The sequence below is a fragment of the Rhinolophus hipposideros genome (assembly GCF_964194185.1).
Source record: "Rhinolophus hipposideros genome assembly, chromosome: 1".
Lineage (NCBI taxonomy): Eukaryota > Metazoa > Chordata > Mammalia > Chiroptera > Rhinolophidae > Rhinolophus > Rhinolophus hipposideros.
This window is the reverse complement of record NC_138047.1, coordinates 6162966-6187125: the sequence shown is the minus strand read 5'-3', so window position 1 is coordinate 6187125 and position 24160 is coordinate 6162966. Positions and strand designations below refer to the sequence as shown.

Below are 24160 nucleotides of genomic sequence, written 5' to 3'. Positions count from 1 at the left end.
ACTTCCATTGCTACAATACTTGACAGTGTTCAATATTATAGCAGTCACATCCCTCTTCATGCATAATTAAGAAGTGGATTAGATGCTTTGAAAATGAAAATCACTGCTACAATTTCCAAGGCTCGAAAAATTATCCAAATCCACTATTACGTCCTGAGTTTTGTTTCATGGAATATTTATGACAAGCTGTGATAAAATATTGAACCAGGATGTTCTGACTCGAAACAGGTGCCATTGAGGTGCCACATTATTATGTGGAACTTGGACGACTCTTGTTTGCAAGAGTCCCTCTCTGATACATCAGCTTGGCTTTGCACTAGCTTTGTCAGCTCTGTTATTTCAGTGCTAACACTGAAGAAATGGTGCCCAGAAAGGTGAAAGGTTTGCCCCATATTAATGATTTCTCCCTGCCCTTCAATGAGTTATACATGCTCTGCCCATTCAATTTCCTTTCAAGCCGCCTCATTGGTGTGAGCAATGATGAACTGAAGAGTATATCACGTTTCCTGCCATCTGATAGCTCCATGACCTTATAAATGGGGTCATAGAAATGAGACCGACTCTCCCCTCCATCTTGATTTCTGAGTTTGATGACCTGGCCCCTTCTTCCATATCTCACAGCCTGGCCCCTTGTTCCCCTCCCTTCATGCCAAACCCCTCTTACGCAATTTCTCCTCCAAGCTAAACCGTAAGCCTCTAGGGCTTGTCTGAAGTGTCCCCTACTGTAAGATTTTCTTCCTAACCCTGGTCCCTGAGGTTTCCTGTTCTTTGCACCCCTTTCTCCCCCCACCCCATGTGTGGGTATGCACACTATCACTGCCTGTACCTAAACTGCTTTTTGATTTGCTCTTAACTCTTCTGTGTTTTTGTTCGTGTTTGTCTGTTTGTTTTAAAGAGGACACAGCTCACAGTGGCTCATACAAGCAAGGATCAAACCAGCAACCCTGGTGATAGTAGCACCACGCTCTAACCAACTGAGCTAACCGGCCCTCTTCTGTGTATTTTAACCAATTAACAATTTTTAAATGTGTGTAGGATTTAGCCATCAAATTCCAAAGCCATTTTTCTATAGCTGAAGTGAGATTGCTTGGCTAGGTTTTGAAGACCTATCAGTAAATGATGATCACAAGTAAGGACTCCCATTCAGACAGCCCCTACATTTTAACCAGTGCCTCAGTGACCAGAACGTCTCCAACTTTCCTTCCCTGACACAGTGGGAGGAATATACATCCCCAGGGTCTGGGGATACAGCCCAAAAAAAGGCACATAAGCATAAAAGATTGTACTCTCTTGCTTTACGTTACAACTTCATGTGAACTTTTTATCTTCTATGATAAACCTTCTCTTTTTCAATTTTAAAAAGTTTTCAATTAGTCACCATTAAGTAATAATGTTAGTCCAAAAAGATCGCATGGGTCTACTGTGCCAATTAGAATATCATTGAACTTGATTTTTTATACTGCTCTATGACACAGGTGAGACAGTTGTTATGAATTCTTTGTTACAGGAGAGAAAATCAATCCTCAGTTTGATTCACTTCCCTGGGTCACAGATTAGTGACAGGCCAGGATTCAAACCCAAATGCGTTAACTCCAAACCTCCTGCAAAAATGTCTTTGCCCTTCAAGAAGCTTCCAGTGTTACTGGCGTAATCATATATGAAAGTGTGTCTTGAATAGAATAGAATAGAATAGAATAGAATAGAATAGAATAGAATAGAATAGAATAGAATAGAATAGAATAGAATAGAATAGAATAGAATAGAATAGAATATATATGTGTTACATATTATATATTATAGACTATATATTATATATTATATTATATATATATATATATGTCAATATTTTACTAGACTATAAAGTCCTCAGACATAGAAATCATCTCTTCTGCACCTTATTGTGCTTCCTCACTCAGCTCTGTGTCTGGCCTTTCGTAAGTACTCTTCTATACGTATTTATCAAATAAATGAACTAGCTTCCTAGTTTGCTGACATTGGACAGGAAGAGTTGGGGTGGGTAAAAAAAGAAAAAAGAAAAAAAAAGTACCATTTCCCCAAAAGCCAAAGCTAAGGAATAACTGCAACAACGAGTACAGAACACTACGTTACACCATGCCAGGTCACAGCTTTTCCTCTGTCCTGTATGTCATGATCCATCGCGGTCTGGAAGTGATGGTCTGCAGCTTAAAGGGGTCAGGTGTGTACTATTCTGATTTCTTCTTACTGCCCATTGAACAATATTTTACGGTTTTGTAATTTTGTTTCTTAATATCCAAGATGATTGACCATACTACCCAGCAGCCTGAAGGAAGACATCCTCAAACGTCATAATTGTAAATCCCCAAAATATCAGAACACTCATATTTGAAATGTGATCTTCTCAGAAATATTACTCTAACTGCATTCCATTTGATTCACTGGCTGAAGGAGGAAGGAGGGACAGGCTGCATCCAGGCAGTGCTCTTGCTCTTTCCTATTACTACACTTCCCTCCCCTGAGAGCCATGGAATTGAAATGCTACATGTTCCTCATCTTTTCTTATGATATATTATAACTTCTCAAGGCTTGAGATTTCAATCCTGGATTTTTGGCCAATAGGTGAAAAACTAATTTCCCATCTATTCCTCTTTGAAAGAGGTGCTATGTCTACAGAAACCATTATCCTCTGATATTTTCACCATAGATCCTCATAGATAATCCTACACACACTTACACCCTCTTCATAGCCAAGAATGGCGAGGCTTCCATTTTTCTAAATGACCTAATAAATCAAAGGTTACTACGTTTTCTCAATACACTCGCCTTCACAATTTTAGAATAAAAATCAGGTCCATTTTTCTATGGGGAAGGTTGGAAATTTTTATAAGTAGATGGTGGATGCATCTTCTTTATTTATTAAGGTCAATATTACCAGCAATATTTTTTGGAAAAGAAAATGAGCTGGACCATCCCCAAGACTGTTTCCATATGCTTCACATTCTGTAGGATGTACACACATCCTATAGAGAGGCACGGAACACCAGAAGCCACACAGCTTGTCTTATTACTTACACATCACCTCTGTAGAATAACAGGTTTGCAGATCAGATTTTAATCAGATGTGGAGGTGTAAGGATTCACAATTCTAGAAGAAACAAGCAGATTTCCAGAACCCCCTGTGTCTCCAGAGTTCCCCAAACTCCGGGTCCTGACTGTACACTTGCCAGTAAGTGAAAGACTCAGCATGCAGTATAGACAAACCAGGAATCTCTGTTGTACCCACTGGCTTAGGGGGACACGCTGATGCCTGAGAGTCTGCATTCAGAATCCCACTGATTGTGGCAGTCCTTCTCACTTCGCCACCTCCACGTTGACCTCTGTGGGGGATGATTTAAGTGGCCTTTTAGAACCACCCCTGAGACAGCCCAACAGAAATCCCCACCCTGCCATAATCTGCTCATTGTTCTATGGAGAGATGTGGGCTTAGCTCCAAGAACTCCATTGCACTGCAAGCTGCTAAAATCTTTCAGACTGTTTAATTCTCTGTAAATGCTGTTGCCCAATCCAAGGAATAATAAAGAATAAGGTAAAGTACAACCTTGTCCCTTAGTACTATTTTATTAAAGCCTCAATTTCAGGCACTAAAAGGAAATTGAAAACAAAAAACAATCAAACAAACAAAACAAAGGAAAAAGGCCCTGTGGAAAGCATGGGCTTTCAGTCAGAGCCTTCACTTGTGTAGAAAGAGTGTGCAAAGAGCAAGCCACCTCAGTAAAGGAATCAAACTCACTTGCATTGAGCACATTCAAACTTCAGCTATCCATCTTTATTCCAGAGCATTAAATGTACTCATTTCACTCAAACTCTTAGTTAAAAAATAATTACCATAGTATTTCATAAAGTTACAGATATGCATATTGTAAATATATTATTCCTAAGGGTACACAAAGAGGTCCATGTAAACATACAACATTATTTTAAGGGCAAAAGAAGAAATAACCTAAGGGTCTATGAATAAAAGAATGGATTTTTTTTTAACAAATTGGAATACTATACAGCATTTGAAAATGAAATAGCACAAGATACTGCTTCACATTCTCTAGGATGGCTACAATCAAAGAGACAGAAAATAATAAGTGTTGACAAGGATGTGGAAAAATTGGGAACCTCATACATTGTTGATAGGTACAGAAGATGGTGCAGCCAGTGTGGAAAACAGTTTGGGAGTTCCTCAAAATATTTAACATTTGACCTAGCAATTCCTCTCCTAGGTAGGAGGTGTGATCAAAACATACTGAATGTTTAAATTAAAAAATATATATTATTATGGTAAAAGAAACCTTGCCATTTATCCCCCTCAAAATACTCCACCTCACTTTGAATACACTTTTTCCATTGTTCTTACCACTTTCTGAAACAGTTCTGGAAGTACTCTTTTGTGAGTGTCTTTAGTTACACTGTCATGGCTGCCTTGATGTACTGAATTGATTCAAAATGTTTATCTTTCATGGTCATTTTGAGTTTGGGGAAGAGCCAGAGGTCACAAGATGCCAGATTCGTGAATAAGGTGGAGGAGGACACACCATAACATTTTTATTTGACAGAAATTGCTGTACCAGAAGCGATGTGTGACACAGAACATTGTCATTATAGTGGATGAAACCCTCCATTTACCCCATTGGCCCGTTTCTCAGGCCATTTTCTACACACATCATTTCTTAAATGCTTGTAAATACACTCACAAAAGAGGACTTCCAGAACTGCTTCAGAAAGTGGCAAAAATGATGGAGTAAGTATGTTCTAAGTGAGGGGGGCGTGTGTTTTGAGGGGAATTAATGGCAATGTGTCTTTTACTGTAATAAAATTTTTATTTAAACATTCACCATACTTTTTGATCATACCTCGTATTTACCCAAGAGAAATGAAAATGTAGGTCCACACAAAAACTTACACATGAATGTTCATAGAAGCATTATTCATAATTGCCAAAAAAGTAGAAATAATCCCGGTTTCCATCAACTGATGAATCGATACATAAAATGTGGTCTATCCATACAATGGAATATTATTCAGACATAAAAAGGGTTAAAGTACTGATACATGCTACAAGGTGGGTGAACCTTGAAAACATTATGGTAAGTGAAAGAAGCTATATACAAAAGGCCAAATAAGGTATAAGTCCATTTATTTGAAATTTCCAGAATAGGCAAATCTATACAGACAAAAAGGAAGTTAGTTGCTTCGTGTAACTTTGTGGAGAGGAAGAGTGATTATTAATGGGTACAGAATTTATTTGTGGAGGAACGAAAATGTTCTAAAATTAGATTATGGTGATGGTTGCACATCTCTGTGAATATACGTAAAAAAATATTGAATTGTATAATTTAAATGGGAGAATTATATGATGTGTTAATTCCATCTCAATAGAGCTATTTTTTTAAGTTACAAAGGAAAACATGAAATAGAAGCAAAGTTATTAACATTATTGATCCCTACAACATTGAGTAAGAAAAACAAAAGGATGCATGTAACACAGTTCCAACATAAAATATAAATATATACCAAACAATACATTTATATTAAGTATATACACACATCATTAATAAAGGAGGGGCAAGAAAAGGGAAAGGAGAGGCTGCTCTGGGAGAGTTACTCAAGATTTTCAATTCCATTTATAATATCTTATTTCTTAAGTTTGGTTGAGGATACAAGATATTCATTATAATATCACTTATGCCATTTTAATTTTTGAGCAATTTTATAACAAAAATAATAATAATTCCCAATAAGCACATTCATCCAGGAGGGGCAGCTGAATTTTATAAGGACCCACTTTGCCGTCTTATTAACCTTCTGCTCCCATTAGGTTTACATTGAGTTGTAAAATCAAAGAAAAGTTAAATCTCCTATGATTTTTGGTTGCAACTTTAATATCCCACTATAAAAGTTGGAGGAAATTAGCAAACACATCCCCACACTTGCCTCATAAAATGTCAGAATTTTCAGTTAACATCACTATTTCTCTGTTGAGAATCATCACTGAACAACTTCTATCTAATGATCTTTTCTAAAATCCAAACCTTGAGTCTTTAAGAAAACCATTATAATACATGGTTAGGTTGTGAACCACTAAGTCATTGTGGCCTCTTTTTGCACATTTCCTCATCCCAATCTTCTGCTGTTTGGCCTTAAGAGTGGTCAAATATATGATTGATCATAGTTTGTCAAACAGTTGCTTAATCAAGTCTCCACTTGATCTTAAATTTCATGTCTGGATACAAAATAATATTGATATTTTTATAGATATTATCATCCGTTATGCTGTTTCATAGACATGTTTTACTTTTATTAGGAAAATCAGTGAAGTACTACATATGCTGGCTCTAAGGCCAGACCTCCATAGATTATCTAAGCAACTTTGTGTATCCATCTAATAGGAAAGCCAGATCTTAACCTGTTTTCCAATTTCTATAAATGCATTTATCATCAAAGTATTTAAAGCCTATTTTTATGGGTTTTTTTTTTCAAATTTTCTGCAGTAGAGAAAGACATATTCAGAAAGTTAAACACAAAATATATTAATTATTGTTACAGTTTCTGAATATATGAGTATATTCTATATAGATTCATTTTGTTTCTTTTCCAAGTCAGGTAGTTAATATTTTAACTAGCCTGATAGAATTTGGTCTTCACAGAGCCTGGATTGTTATTATCCAAAACATGCCATTATGTCCTAGGACTTTGTGTGTTTTGCCTGCATAATAGAGAGAAAATGTCAGGGTCTTTTGGAGAGTTGTAGTCTTCAAGCGAGATGAGGGAGCATTTTCTGTGGTTAGGAGCATCTGTAACATCTTATCTAGAGGTGATCTTGAACTCATAAATTAATCTGCATAACTGAGGTTCTTAAAGCAACGAATGTTCACCAGAAGAATGCTTAACAATTATGCTTGACTTCTGATTGCCAGAAAGAGCAAGCATGAGGTACCTAGTCTCTTGTTGTAAAAATGCTGTTCAAATTATTTTATTGAATATAAAATGACCTCAAGTGCTTGATAATAAGGGGTTTTGTTCTTTAAGATTTTCTTGACCTAGCTAATCCTTCAATTCATAAAGAAAACAGGAGTATATTAAAGAGATCATGCCCTGTATACAAATAATTTGTCATTCTTTTTATAATGAGGAACTCTTCTTTCGATCAGGTTAGTCAGTGAATTGTTTGTTCTTTAATAAAATATTTATGTTTCAAGTCTAAAATGCCCTCAGTTTTGCAATATTTAAAAGAAGTTCAAAGTGAGTACGGTCAGACTCCCCATAACGATGTTTCCATCAATAACAGACCACGTTTACTATGGTGATTCCATAACATTAAAATGGAGCTGGAAAATTCCTGTCGTAACACAACATATTCCTCCTGTGTTTGTGGTGATGCTGGTGAAAGTACACCTACTGTGCTGCCCATTATATAAAAGTATAGCACAGGCAATTGTGTACAGTACTTACTATTTGATAATGATAATAAACTGCTATGGTACTGGTTTATGTATTTACTATACTACTCATATACTTTTTAATCATTATTTTAGAGTGTACTCTTTCTACTTAGTAAAAAAAGTGCTTGCTGTGAAACACTGTGCTGTATTATGCAGGAAGCATAAGCAGGACAGGTCAATGCCAGGCTTCAAGGCTTTTAGGGACAGGATAAGTCTTTCTTGAGGGTGACGTTGCAGGTTACACGTGGAAACCCTCTGTGCTCTGGCTCCTGCGAGCTCAGGGCCTTCACGCATGTCAGTGAGCACACACTGCCAGGGCACTATGGGAGCAGAAGTAATGGATGGCCCAGCTCCTCTCCCAAGATGCCCTCCTGAATTGCTATGCCAGCCAGGAGAAGTGTTGTTTGGAGAATAACATAACATTCAAGATTTCGCTCATTGTTGTGAATGCCCCCGACACTCTCCTTTTATTGGTGATTTTCATGCCAATGTCTCAGTACTGTTTCTCCCTCCAAACACCACCTCTTGGATCCATTGAGGTACAGCAGCCTTTAAAGCCTGCTCCCTAGGGGGACCTTTGCCAAGGCTATGACTGCAACTGAGGAGACACTGATGCCATTCTGGAAGGATGACATCATCGATGACTGAATCGGTAGTCTGGCTTGGGCTTGGGGTGATGTCACCAAGGAGTGTATGAACGGCATCTTGAGTAAGAGTTTCACCCATGACTTCAAAGGATGTGCCAAAATGAGGAGGCTGCAGTTGAGACGGCAAACCACTGTGGGTGAGGATGAGGGGGACACTGGGGAAATGACTGATGAGGACTTGTAGCAACTGGATGGGAACGCATAGCTGATGCGCCTCCAAGAAAATTCACAGTGAAGGGTTGAGCGGAAGCTTTTGCACACCTCAAAAACCATCTAAGAAGTTTAAAACCATGGACCCCCAACACTGAAAGATATTCATCAATAAAGAGGAATGTTCATCGTACATTATCTACCTATAAGCTAACCTATGATGACAGAAAAGAAACCAAGCAATAACTATACACATATTTCTGAAAAGAGTGACACCTCCTCGAGAGGAGCCTCCGGTCCTTCAGGACATATTCCAGAAAGCGCCATTGTTGTCATAGGACGCCATGCGTGTCATTGACTTGGAGACCTTCCAGTGGGACAAGGTGTGGACGTGGAAGCCATGTGATATTGGTGATGCTGACTCTGCAGGCCAACGCTAATGTGTGTGTTTGTGTCTTAGATTTTAACAACAACAAAAAAAAAAAAAACCCAAAATTAAAAGCAGAAAGTAAATATAATTTTTAAATAGAAAAAATCTTATAGAATAATTATATACAGGAAATATTTTTGTACAGCTGTGCAATGTGCTTGTGTTTCAAGCTAAAGGTTATTATGAAAGAGTCAAAAAGTTAAAAATATATATACTAAAAAAAGGTTTATAAAGTAAAAAATAATGCAGTAAGCTAAGGTTAGTTTATTATTGAGGAAAGAAAAAATTTTATATAAATTTAGTGTAACCTGAGTGTACAGTATTTGTAATGTCTCCATCAGTGTACAGTCCTGTCCTAGGCCTTCACTCACTCTTCCACTTATTCACTCACCCAGAGCAACGTCCAGTCCACAAACTCCATTCATGGTAAGTGCCCTATGAGGGTACCATTTTTTATCTTTTAAACTATATTTTTACTGTACCTTTGCTATGTTTAGATACATAAATACTTACCATTGTGTTACAGATACCTACAGCATTCAGTCCAGTGGCATTCCGTACAGGTTTGCAGTGTAGGAGCAGTAGGCTGTATCTGTAGGTGTGTGAGGGTGCTCTCTGCTGTCCCCACAAGTCGCTTATGGATGCATTTCTCCGGACGCATCCCTGTCCCTCAGTGGCTCATGACTAATTACAAATAAATTGTAATAATTACAAAAAAATTACATAATTACTACCCTGTTTCCCTGAAAATTAGACCTAGCTGGAAAATCAGCTCTAATGCATCTTTTGGAGCAAAAATTAATATAAGACCTGGTATTTACATTATATTATATTATATTATATTATATTATATTATATTATATTATATTATATTATATTATACCCGGTGTTATAGTAAAATAAGACCAGGTCTTATTATTAACTTTTGCTCCAAAAGACACATTAGAGCTAATTGTCCGGCTAGGTCTTATTTTGGGGGAAACAAGGTAATAAATCTCATGAAAGTTGTTTTCCTTTAGCGATTACCTATTCTGTCAAAACTGCAAATAAGAAATCCATGCTTTTCCCTCCCCTTCTCCTTTCCCCCTCCATCTTCTTTTTTCAAATCTCCTCCCTTGTTATGGTGATTAAGGATGGAATCCCCCTTGGGCAAGATTTAAAAAGTGGTGAACTTTCTAGTTCATACCTCACCTGGCCCATTGCAATGACTTCCAGGTTCCAGCCTCACCTCCAGTTCCCAGAACCTTGCTAGTTACACTCCACCCTGACCAGAATCAGCTCCCTAAATCGCAGATCTCAGCTTGTCAGTCAGTGTGAGGCTTCTTTTCTACCTTCAGCTCCAGCTCCCTCTCAGGGGATGCAAGATTTTTCCTGCCCCAACCATTCTTTTGTCCACTCAGTCCCAAAAAGCTTGCCTTTCTACTGCTCAGATTCTGCAAAGTGGCCTCACTATAACTCACGTATATTCTATAGAAGGCTGAATAATCCGCCCCCAAAGGTATTCACATCCAATCCCCAAATCCCAGAATATATTACTTAACATGTTAATGGGAACTTTGCAAAGGTGATTAAGTTAAGGATCTTGAGATGGTGAGATTTTCCTGCATTATCTGAGTGTCTTCAAGGGTCCTTATCACAAGGGTCCTTACAAGAGGGAGGCAGAAGGGTCAGAGGGAGAGTAGGCAAAGTGATGACAAAAATAGAGGGGAAGTAGGAGATGTGACAATAGAAGCAGAGGTCACAAATAGAGGTTTGAAGATGCCACACTACTGGCTTTGATGATGGAGGAAGGGCCTATCAGCCAGGGAATGCAGGGAGCCTCTCGAAGGTAGAAAAGACAAGGAAACGGATTTGATCTTGGACCCCCCGTATCAAACTTCACCAATTATCTTTGCTTGCCATTAGCTTGAGTTGCTGATGTGGTAAAGCAGAGCATTAACGGGTGATCATGACTTAAGTATAGCACCTTTCCCCGATAATAATAATGGAGAGGTATGAAGTTATCGTCACACTGCAAGGCAGGTATTATTATTCTAAATTAGAAATAATGTAGTGGGGCTGAAGAAGAATAAGACAATTGCCCAGAGTGAGAATATGTTGGAGCAAAGGTCTTAAATGAGTTTCGCCAAAATCCAGAATCCTACTTTAGCAGTACCCCATTGTCTCTTGTGGTTACTGAAACCTCAGCGTGCTATTTCAAGCTTTGCCTTCTCTAAGAAATATTTCGTAGGACCCCCAGATGGATCTCTAGCCCTCACCATTCAGCATCTGAGCTGCCCTGTATAGTACTTACTTCTACCACAGACCAACCAGTATTCTAGCTCCACAATAGTTCCAATCAAATCTTTCAACACGTTCTTCGAGGCTGAGAAAATATTTTCTTTTTCTTTATGTTCCTGGCATCTAATTTGGTACTTGAAATGCTATTAAGTAAACTACAAATGTTTGATAGAAGAAAATGAATGAATGACAGAACATTTTTTATTTTTTCAAATTAAGTGTCTTCAAAGAGTATGACCTATGTTACATTCCTTTAAAAAAAACCACACACACAATCTGGATAACTGATACTATCTCTCTCTCTTTCTCCCTCTCTCCCTCTTTCCCTCTCTCCCTCCCCCCCCACCCCAAGGTAAACCTAAAGTAACTTGAACCCAAATAGAGCATTCAAGACTCTATAGAATGAATGTATAGGGAAGCTAAAATATTGCTACTAACCACTTGGTGTGTCTCTGAGCTAACTTTGTCATTGTCCCTGTTCAACACAACTTGATGATCAAAATAAAATTCAGAAAAAGATGTTTCTCACATCAGCTTTTTTTAAACAATTGAAGTATAATTCACATATAGTGAAATGCTCAGATCTGCATTGTTTTCTTCCATCATTTGTGATGAATGCAAATGAAAGCAAAATATTTCTATCGCCCCAGAAATTCCTTCCTGCTCCCTTTCAGTCACTTTCGCGTCCTCCTCCGAAGAAATCACTGCTCTCATTTCTATCACTCTAGATTAGTTTTGTCTACTGTGGACTTTCATTTAAGTGGAAGCACATAGGGTGTACTGTCTTGAGTCTGGCTTCTTCCACTCAGCCTAGTAGTTTTGAGATTCACCTATGTTGTTGCATGTATCAGTAGTTCATTCTCTTTATTGCTGTGTTGAATTCCATTTTGGGGACACACCACAGTTTATGTTTCCATTCGCCACTTGATGGACATCTGGGTTGTTTCTACGTTTTGGCTTGTACAAATATGCATAAATCTGACATAAATGTTCTTGTGCCAGGCTTTTTGTGGACACGTGTTTTCATTTCTCTTGGATAAATACCTAGGAATGGAATCACCGGTTCCAGTTGTAAACATATATTTGCATTGTACCAGATGGATAATATACATCTAAATTTTAGAATATGCAAGGAACATACAAATGATCATAATCGTCCCATGAATGTTAGTGCTTTGCAATTATAGACTTGGTTGCCATGTCCTGGGTCACCCTCCCTTGCAGTAGAGGCCGAGAGGGATTCCTATGAAGGTGATGTACTAAGAGTGTTCTGTAGAGAAAATTGTGAGGGACTGAGGGAAACAGGGTAGGGCAGGGAAGAAGCTAAGCAATGAGGTGCTCTTAGCTGAAGCCCAGCTTCATCCTTATCCCACAGAAAGCTCTGGAGCACCTCATCTTAAGGTAGGAGAGCTGGACCTTTGTACTTCAGCCTGTCGTTTGGTGAACACTGCACCCTTCTGGGGTGGTGGAGTTTGCATGTAGGAAGTAACATCCCTGGCATCTCTTGGAGGCAGTGACTTCTATAGGGGCTAAGGGGCATTCAGAAAAGAAGAGAGCAGCTGTGAGCCCTAACAGCCAACACTCACAGCAACTGGGTGAGGGGAACACTGGCCAGATAAACGGGATCTGGGCAGGGCTTCCACAGCTCCATTCTACCAGGTCAGTCACTAGAATATGTAACTTCTCTCCATCTTTCTAGCCCTCGACATTCAGCATCTGCTCTGCCCAGTACAGCACTTAGTTCGACCACAGTCCAACCAGTATTCTAGCTCCATATTAGTGCCCCTCAATTCTTTCAACACATTCTTTGAGGCTGAGAAATTGTCTTTATGTTCCTTGGCAGCTAATTCAGTACTTGCAATGCCATTAAGTAAACTACAAATGTTTGATAGAAGAAAATTAATGGATGATGGAACATTTTTTATATATTTATATAAATTGTGGAATTTACCTGCACTTGTTCAGAATAGAACCATCGTACAAACAAATTCACTCAAGCATTACACTGAGGCTCCCCTCCATGGCCCAGATCAGATAACGCTAGATGACAGATATCTGCCCAGGCTTACTATACACCTGAAAACTTGCACTATTTCTAAAAGAGTAAAATGCCAACAGTGGCTGTGCCCTTTGAACTTCTGCCTGGTGACCTTACACTTCAGGATGGTGTGACTGTTCTCAGGTCTTTCAGTGCTGACCTATCTCCCAGTGGTAAATGATCACCCCTCTATCCTACGGCTTCACTTAATATCTAGATTTGTAGGCCTAGCAGGCTTGGCAGGAGTATGTGGAAGGGTACAACATGATCTGAGGGAAATGCATGTGCCTAAAAAGTGTCATTTTGTACTAAACCCTGACCCCTCCTCTATAGACCTGTCTTTAGAACAAATGATATCTTTCTCTGGGGGCTGTTTGAATCCTAAATTGACAGAAATGGATATAAAAGTAAAAAAGAAAAATGTCACAAAATGGCAAAAAATTAATTTATCTGCTTTCCAGCCTAACAAGGAATGGTGGAATAATCGATGGGCAAAGTGGACTTAGGAGCCACTAGATAATCTTTGACATAGTAGCTTTGCTTTCTGATGTGTTAATTGGAGCGCATGTCAACCACATGCCCAAAGAGAGGGACCACGTAATGCATCCATGGCAACTCAATGTCAAGATGTCTTTCCATGACCCTTGTGGCACCTTGCATGAAGAAAGCCTCATTCCAGCTTCTCCATCTCACGGCTGTTCTGGAGGGTCTTATTCTCAGCAATATAAGGAGCTATTGTTCAACTTCTTAGAAATGAGATGGCGGTGGAAACAAGAGCTGTTATTGCAAACTCATCATAGTTTATTGTTTCCATCAAAGACAGGATGAAGTCCTCAGGCAGGCTTAGCTGAAATCGTACTGCGGCTAAAGGTGAACTTGAAAAATCTTTCATTTTTAAGCTTCCAGCTGCTGTGGACCCTCAAAGTACCATGAAGAAGAACTTGCCCAAGAACAGCAACTGTGAACTTGAGTGATGTTTATTAATTTTTGGTTATGTCTGCGTGGTTGTTCAAAGGCAAGCAACCACGAGTTAATATTTAGGGCCATTCAAATAGAATAGTCTCATAAGTTGCAACACCTCTCCAGTTTCCCGAAAAGAATAAAAGCACAAGAAAAATTTAGGGTATTCACACACTGATTAAGAGGAAGTGATTTTCAGGGACCCATTCATACTCTTTAAATTTTGGTCATTCTCAAAGTACTATGACGTTGATTTTTTTTTTGGCTACTAAAGCTGTCCAATAACTGTGGCCCAAAGAACGTCTAAGTGAGCAGCTGAGCCAAGGGGAAAACAGGAAGAAAGACATGCCCAAAGGTCATTATTTCTCACATAATACCTGATTGGCAGAAAAGAGAGTAAGACAGTTTGTGGCTATAGGAAATCACCTGGTAAGATAAGAAAAGCCTCAGATGGTGAGCCCATGGAAAAGTCTCTTAAGGCTGACTTAAAGTTTGAAATGACTGCTTCCTAATATCAGACTCATGTCCCTGGCCCTGCATAGCCATCCTTTCCCTGAGAGGTGAATCACGTCATGTAGCAGAAATATTATGATGTGTCTCACTCAACAGTAGTGACATGTTATGGACTTAGAGCACAGATGGATTCCTCAGTGTGTGATCTTCAGTTTACTACCAGTAGTTAACCTACTGCAACAAAAGAAGTCCATTTTGTTGTAAATGACATTTTGAAAGAGATATTGACTTCCAAACCGTATGTTTATTTAGCCTTCCAGAGCTTATCTCAAATAACTTTGAACTCTCAAAACAAACTAGTTTAAGGATAAAAACCATGGAAGATATGTGCATATTAAAACATCCTTGGAGTCAAAAAGACTTATGAATCCATTCAAAATCTGGGTAAAGATAGGTAGGCAAAAGCACAAAAATACAGTTTTAGTGAACCTAGCAGATCACAAGCTGAAGATAAATTTTCAGCAACTAAAAATAGTCTATATGTTGATATAATGATGGAAACAGCAATAGTTGTCTTCAGAATGAGGTGAGGCAAGAACTGAAACCAGGACTCAATTTCAATGTTCACTGTAATACTCTTATTGCAACCAGTTTGGGACGTGAGTTTTAAAAAATAGATACAGAAATACAAACAAAGTGCTATAACACAAGCTCTGTGATGAAAGATTAATGATAATGGGGGTGTTTAACTTGGCAAAGTGAAGCTAAAAAACTATGCTTAGAGCACCCCGTGGGTAGTTGAAGCCATAGTACAACAGGAAACAAAGTGGATGTTCTCTATTTTTTGCAAAAGAACAAGCATACGAAAAAGTGCAGAAGTACAGTTTGGCTGGAAATCGCTGCACATACTTTTTTAACACTGGGATGGGCTATCAAGGGAAAATCTGGGATCCTAGAGATCTTTCAAAATAGCTAGGTGGAAAACAAACGGAGATAGAAAAGCATCTGAACCATTTGTCTTTGGTTCTGCAAAATATATACAGTCAACTGAAGAGAATTTTTGTGTTCGCCTTCACAGTAGGAGCCCAGGTGTGTGGTTTAGGTGAATCTATCTTCATATACATACATTGCACTTGCATTCTTTTCCTCACAAAGTTGGATAGGAGTCACATAAAAAAATTATTGAAGTAGTTAAGACAGTTTTTGCAACTGCAGGGAGAGATTCACATTAACTGCACAAACGAAAATCATCATCATTCCAACAAATCAAATATACCCGAGGAAAATAACAATACCAACAAATGAAGCCAGTGTGAAGCCAGTCGGCACTGTAGTACTGGATTAATCACGTCGCTCTTTGAGAATTTAAAGCTTTTAATCATGCAGCGCCGCAATCTTTGGTTGAAATTCATGGGCACTTCATGGGTTTATTTTGGCCCCAGGGCCCCTGTATTGTTCGCTAAGTACAGTGAAAACCTGTTAAGAATAAAGAATAAAAATTAATGTCAAACTGCTGAAAGGAGCTGAAAAGGTCAAACCTTGTTCCTGAGGCCAAGGAATATGCCTGCCATGGCAAAGACTTTGGTAATCAAAATTATATAGAGAGCTTATGCCCACCAATTTGTGGAAATAGCAAAATTATCTACAGATCGGCTTTCCAATGGCTCAGCATTACATACAAATACATAGTATGCATAGAATATGTCATGGATATATGTCAACATATGTAGAAACAAGAAGGAAATGTCATTTTATTCTTGGAATCCAAATGCCTTGAAATATCTCTTTAATTATCTGTCCTTAAGAAGATGGAGAGAAGACCCCCTTGGAAGACCCATGTCTTTCCTAGATGGATAAACCTACCAACAGGCATTAAAAGTTTGGTTCCTAATGATCATTAGAGCTAATAATCTAATCAATACCAACTTTGTAGTTGAAAATACGTAATGCTGATATAAGAAAGAAATTGTGATTCTATTTATTTAATCCTAGTGTCAATCCATCAGGAATTAGTTTTAATAGAAGGGAGGTACTATAATTTCACATGTCATTTATTAATAAATGCTAGGATTTGGGATTGCTCAGAGAGGTAGGATTGGAGACATCAACATTTTGCAAATTGTTCCTAAATGTTACGATCCACAAATAGCTCATTTGGTAAAAAAAAAAAAATTAAAAAACTAAGGAAAAAGAAAAAACAAAATGTTCTGCAAAAACTATTTGTGCACATTTATCCCACACAATCACCAGCAATTAAAGATCCACCAATGAAACCAAGTCCATGAAACCTGTGCTAGGGTTTTGTCCTGTGACAGGCCCAGGTGATTCTAATGGTTGGGGACTTTCTCAGCAGACTTCCTTTTTCTCCCTGCTTGCAAAGTGTAGACCTTTCCACTGTTTCTGTCACCACCCTACCTAGGATTTCAGGCATCTTAAATTTCCTTTCTTCCATAGTCATTTCTGGGTTCCCAAATCTACTCTTCAACCTGACAGCGCAAATCCATTCTTTCCATTCCCTCAGAGCTTTGACCTTTCTCTATCCCAGGTGAAAAGGCCCAGCCAAGCACCACGGACTAAGTGTGTGCCATGTGTTGGTTCCACTTGTCAGGCGAGTTCCAGGTGGAAGAATGTCCGCTGACTGTGTGCCTGCCCAGGGTAGATGAGTCTGGGGAGGGCAGTTCACTCATCAGTGCTCCGCTCAGCCCCAGGGAGATGAACGTGGGTGGCAGCTCCAACTGCAACCTGTATGAGGCTTCCAGCAGTCAGCAGTCCGCACCCTGTGTGCTCCTGGCACGTAGTAGAAGAAACCAAGATGAGTCTCACGTGGCAATGGGAGTAACAGATGAGGAGAAAGGAAAGCCAAGAAAAGACTTGTTTTTGAAACAGCCAAGATTCCCATCTGAGGAGGAAGGCTGTGTGTCAGCGAGAGAGAAGCTGGTTTACCTTGTAGCCTATCTTCAATTCATTTGTTTGTTAAGCACACACACACACACACACACACACACACACACACACACACACACCACAGCATACATTTATAAGCCAGGGACTCTCAAAAATAAATCAGACAGGAACATGATGAAGAGGTGAATAACAGAAGGCAAAATGGATATGCTTTATGGGCAGTCCAAATGAATCCCTGTTTCATTTGAAGATGTTTTAAGATGTCAGGTTGAAAGTTGCCCTGCTATTTGAATAAATGAATTATTGATCCACTGGCATTATGGCTATGGCAGTTATGGTAACTATTAGTCAAACACTGACTTTTTTAAAAGTATGCAATAGAATCTGGAAAAATGTCTGGGGTCAGCTTCCTATTTTAGTGACTGCCTATCTCGATGGAGGTTGTGAAAATCAACCAAGCATTTGTTTCAAGAAAAGTAATATATTCAAAATGCATGCCTGCATCTAGCCCCTTCCAAGTGAAAGAAAGAAGAGGGTCAGTGACTGTGGGCGAATGTTCTCAGGTGTCCACATATTGAAATGGAGGTGTTTTGAAACCCAAAAGGCCACAGGAGTAGTTGCCAATCTAGTCACAACTATAAATTGGAGTTGAAGTGTTTCCTATAATTTAAAGAGCATGTAAGCTGGATTTATTGAATATGTTCCCCAGATTTCAGGGAGACGTTTTATTTTTATCTGCAGCAGTAACACCACACTTACTGACGGATCTTTTAAGCACTCTGCAATGTGTGGGCTTATGCAAATTTGATTTTTTCCAAGGCGCCTCTGTGAGTGCACCTGCATTAGCCCCCAATCTGCTGGAACACCTGAGATAAGTGCACAGGTGGAAACAGATGACGGTCAGATTGAAAGAAAATTGAGCCTTTCCACTCGATTGGGGCATAGCTTATACCGTTTTCCAGTCAGGAGTGTTTTGGGCATCTGAGAATGGCAGTTCATTTTAGTTTTTTACCCTTACAACTAGCCCTGTGATTTTCTGCATACCCCAGCTGCTAGCACAGCCCTTTGATTGCACTGACTGCTCAACTTGTGTGCCCCAAAGAGGTCCAAATTTACAAAAGTAGCCATACCCATCCTCCAGTTGCCTCTACGATTTGAAAGGGTGAAATAGTTCATTCAGGCAAAACATCAGCTTAGAGGGAGAGACTGAGCTCCCCAAAGATTTAGAATGAGCACTTCTGTAGCTTTACGAATCACTTTCACCATTCACATTTTTAACAGCTTTATTGCAGTATAGTTATTATTCAATAAACGGTACATATTGAAAATGTACAGTTTGGTAAGTTTCCTCATGTATAATCCATAAGATCATTACCACAATGAAGATAGCACCCTACATTCTCCTCAGGTTCCTTTTTAATCCTTCCCTCCCACCATTCCCTACACTAGCCAACCCTACTCTACAATTTCTCGCCTTGTCCTGCTAAGGAGGCTACGCCAGCTGTCCTGCTAGAACGCCCCACCCTCTGGATTGGACGGGGTGCTTCTTCCTGGTGCCATTTAGGGTATCCCTCTATCGGTCGCATTTCCTGTGAAGTGGAAGGTGTATTTTGAGGCCTGAATGGAGTCACGTTAAACATTTTTGGCTAAAAGGAATGTACGTATTTCATGAGGCATCACATCAAAGACACTTACTATCTGGTGGACCCAACTATTTCTATTTCACTTTATCTGATGCCAGCTTTTATTTGCTGTTGTATTGTTATTCTTTGCTTTGCTGTTATTAATTTATTGTTTCTTAACAGTTGCATGTAAAAAACTTTAGCCACTTGAACATGAATATTATTTGGGTTGTAGTTAAGGGAGTTTTGACTTTGCCTCTATTACAAAAGATATTTATATCCATTCTTATTTACTCCTTACTATGAAAAGAGACAATTTACTTGGGGTTTGGTGGCAGTAGACATGGATGTGACTCCTGGTTCTCTCATTGAAAGCACTGTGGCCTTGGACAATTTACTTTTTCTCTGGGCTACAGTTTCCTCGCCTGCAGAACAGAGATTAAAATGTCAGCCCCAAACACCGGAAAAATTGTTTATATGAACCAAGAGCAATAATGTATGGGTTGATGTTTTGTGAAGAGTAAAGTCCTAATCAAATAACAGTTTTTATGATGCTGATGTTCCTTTGAAATAAAGAGGAATACAAAGTATTATGTGCATGGGTGGAGCAATTGAAACAGAGAGCAACTGACTTTCTGTAGCTAGGAAACAGAACGCCATCTTCTTGGCTCCCACTATAATGGAGCCTTGATTTGAAATTAGCAAAACCTCACTAGGAGCCAGCACCCAAATTCATGGATGGATAACAGCCCACAGCTCTGCCATCTGCTCTCACTCCAAAGTGCAATCTACAGACCACCCAAACTGGATTCCGTATTCTCTCAACACGCCCCCTGCTAAACTGCCATTGCTAGCCCTACCTCTTCCATGACGTCTTCATTTATCCTCATAAGATATAATTTCCTTTCCCTCTGAAACCTACGCACTTTAACCTGAAATCCTTTGAGAGATTTTGTATGTTTTTGATAGTATCATTGCTATTTACTTAAGATGGCATGCCTGTTTCAGGTAAGGACTGAGTATTATTAGTATACACCCTTTAAACATAGCATATACTCAACATATATTTGTTGAATTAATCTGACTTTCACACCCAGACTGAGTTTCCAGTGAGAGTACCAATATCCTTACTGATTGACAAGCCTGGCTGTGACCATTAGACAAAGCAGATCAGTTCGCAAACAACAAAATTATGACGAAACATTGATAAAAAATAAAAATAGGTTGTTTATAGTTTAGCTCTTAATAACTATGAATGAATGCCAAATTTAAATTGGGGGAAATTATATTGTAGCTCTGTTTATAATGAGTCATTATTCTAAGGGCCAGATGAACTAAATACTTAACCTTCAATTGCCTCCATTGATTAACAATATAAAGTCTTTTAATATAGTTACAAAAAACAAACAAACACACACAAAAAAAACCCAGACCAGCTTGGCCCAGCTGCTTGTGGTTTTATTTGATAGCTGCTGTAAGGTAATGATGATTGTAGCTATGTATGGTCTGGGGAAAGACTGGCCATGATTATTCCCTGGGGACATTAGAGTAGCCATTTACATGATATTACCAAAGTACTTTGTGGGGGAGGGGTCACATCCTTTACATCCTCAAAATTACATGGAAACTTAGTAAGTACCATTTATACAATGGCCAAGTGAGTCTTGCAGCTTGGATAGGACCACTGGGTGCAACTTTCCTACTGGGTGATAGAATGTGTGCTAATAGCGCCTAGCGTTAACTGCTAATAGCTCCTAGCGTTAAGCACGCTGATGCCATGCTGACAGTGACACCAGCTGCCCTCTTCGGAAGCCTAGAAGCAGTGCTAACTGTTTGGGCTACAGGACAAAGAGAAACTTAGTGTTTCTCTAAGGTTCTCCAAGACCATCAGTGTCAGAATGACTTAGGCACTTACTGAAAGTGCATATCCCTGGGGCGCCGATACCGAGTACCAAACCGGTCGCTCCGGAGAGGGAGCTAAACATTCGTTTCCACACAAGTTCCATGAAGTGACGGTTAATGCACAATAACATTTGAGAACTGCCGTTTGCGTGTCCCAGCCCTGCCTGCGACAACCTGTGGTGGTGTGTTCTTTACAACCATATTCTTTGCTTAGAAGCAGCCTGGTGTTTTGTGCTTTAAATGCCCCAAATGTGGTGGACTCAGGCTTCAGGGGTCCTAACTGCTATCTGCTAAACAATGAAACAAGCTGCCACAGGGTCAATTTGATTGAGTTGTTCAGTTGGCCAGAACAAGCCAGAGATCCATAATTATTTAGGGCCATATGACAATGGAATCAGGTGAAACCAGGTAATGCAAGTACCAGGAATTGACTTGTGACAGCGGATCTGGGTGACTTTAAAAAGGCCGTCACTTTATAAGATGACCCAGTGACTTTCTGTCTGCAATGTATATGTATCTGTCTGTCTGAGCAGGCCACTGATGGAGGAAGGGCTGTAGCAAAATTCTGCTTCCTTGGCATAATTTGACTATTTTACTCAGCTAGTTACCAGCCATCTTTATGATCTTTTTTTTTTCCCTTTGTTACCTGTACTTATAGTATTTTATAGGAGATACCCATGCTCCTAACATCTAGCAAAACAATATTTCCAAACTGTATTGACTTTGAATTATTTTTAAAGGTCAATAAATTATATCAGATACCTTAAGAAGTTAAATGAATACTTAAAATGGTCTCACCTTACTGTGAACATATTACAGCATCACTATTTGGGGGCTCTAATCCCCTTTGTCTGTCACTAAGCGATGGCTCTTTCAGAAGTTCAATGACCTGGCTGTAAAGAATCCTGAGCTGGTTTTGAGCTGCTCTCCCTGCATGGAGGATGACGGAGGTCTTTCCACATGACAGCATTGTATGTACTGTGTAGTCACACAATGACTGCAAAAAGGCCAGGAACTGGGCCTGAGTGGATCTGGGAGTACGGGGACTGACTGTTGATGGGTTCAAATCCTCCTTGTGGTCAGTCAATTTAAAATTGTATACATCGGCATACAGTGGTCCCAGAACTCAGAGTTCTGTCCCAGAACTCAGAGAGGTGCTGAAAAGGGGAGAGGAATCCCAGTTCCCATTGTGGAGGAAGTGACAGTCACCGCTCTGATCATATGTGACTCTAATGGGTAGTGGAAATTTTAAAGTCACTCCATCTAACCTATACAGATGATGTTCATTCTGCTGCAACTAAGTCAAAACAAGAGAAATCACAAACTCGGATCCAAGGTACACAGATAAGCAGTGGGACAGAATTTCCAAAACTCCAGAAAATAACAAATGAAACAAATTAAAACCAATATTTTATCACATGACCATGATTATAATGTTTGAACAACCAAGTGATTTATTCCTTCCTGAAAAATGGGCTATAGTTCTTGAGCAATAAGACTAATGACAAAAATAGCAATCTTTTGTGAAGCTGAATACTTTGCTACACTGGACTGTGTGTGGGGGGGAGGGATTCACAGGTGTTTATTTAAAGTAATGTACTCTATGGAGAATGTTTTTTCTCTTGTTTTAATATGGAGCTATTTATAAATACAGGAGTACATAAATGTGTATGTGCAGCTTTAAAATAATTATATGTTACTATCTAACTACCATCAGATCAAGAAATATACTATTGCTACTATCCTAGAAACCAAATTTTATGTTCACCACCTGACCCTGGTAACCACTTGCATAATTTTTGTGATATGCATATACATATATACAAATAAAAACTGTATACATATTGCAGTTTTCAGGGTTCCAATGACCACCCTCACTTCTGATGCCAGTTGCAAGTTAGGGGTTCCCTAAAACCAACCTCAGGTTCTATAATTTGCTGGAAGGACTCAGAACTTATCCGAGCTATTGTGCTCATAGGTATGGTTTATTACAGTGAAAAGACAAATGTTAAAATCAGCCACGGGATGAGACCTATGGGGGAGGGTTCCAAAGCATTAGTTTTTGGTGGTCTCTCCCAGTGGAGTTGTGTGGACAGTGCTTACCTCTCTCAGAAATGATGTGTGACAGTTTGTACACAGTACTGCCAACCATAGAAACCCACCCAAGCCTTAGTGTCCAGGGTTTTTTGGGGGGCTCAATCAACGTAAATATGGTTGGTCATCTGCAGGGCTGACTTTGTTTCCAGCCCCTTCAGAAGTCAAGTTGATACTGCGTGGTCCAATGCCCCCTCTGCGGGCCACAAATCACATTGGTGGAGTAGATTATCTGGTACAGCCCAAGGTCCCCAGGTAAATAATGACACTCTTATCAGGCAGGATATTCCAAGGTTTAAAATCAGCTTCCAAGAGCCAAGGATGAAGACTAGACCTCTCTTGGCAAAGTTAATTCTTTACGGCACATATATGAATATATCTTTTCACTAAAAATATAGTTTGATCATGTCTGTTTTATCTTCATATAAATGCTTAAGTATTATATACATTATATGCATACTTCATATAAATATGTAAACCCTTTGGACTTCATATAAATCATTTTATGTGTACTTTCATATTGTGTTTTGCTTCTTTCAAGAGTTGTTTCTTATCTGTTCCATATTGAATAAATGTTCTAGATATTCCCATCAAATATTAAAGAAAGTCTTGATCTTATCATAAAATAAAAGGGGAATTTGATAAATAACTAGAGTAATTATATTATAGCAGTGAAGCCAGCCTAGAACTTCCTGCACAAATGGCCCACTACTCCATTTGTCCATGAGTCTACCCCTCAGTCTGCAGTGAGCAGCCGCAAGGATTCCAGAATGAAATACAGTCGTTTTTATTTCAATGGTCTGAAAAGCTATCACTTGCGTATCTATATTGACCAGCTTCCGTTATTAGGGTCTCATCCCATCACCTCGCAAATCCCCAATGAAGATGAGATCAACCACAGCCTAAACCAGGGGTCAATGCATTTTTCGGTGAAGGACCAGAGAGTAAATATTTTAAGACTCTCAGGCAGTGTTCTCCGTGTTCCTACTACTCATCTCTGCTGTTGCGGTATGCAAACAGTCACAGACAGCATATACGCAAATGTGTGTGGCTGTGTTCCAGTAAAACTTTATGGACACCAAAATTTGAATTTTGCATGATTTTCACAATTAATCTGAATAATGTGAAATATTATTCTTCTTTCAATATTTTTTCAACCAGTTAATAAGGTAAAAACCATTCTTAGCTCGCGAGTCATATAAAAACAGGTA

The 24160-nt window shown here is 39.1% G+C and overlaps 1 protein-coding gene across 1 annotated transcript in view; it reads left to right on the top strand.

The window, feature by feature from the left end:
- Window positions 1-24160, top strand: part of CELF2 (CUGBP Elav-like family member 2) — a 786924-nt gene that overhangs the window by 162124 nt on the left and 600640 nt on the right. The gene's annotated exons all lie outside the window — the stretch shown is intronic.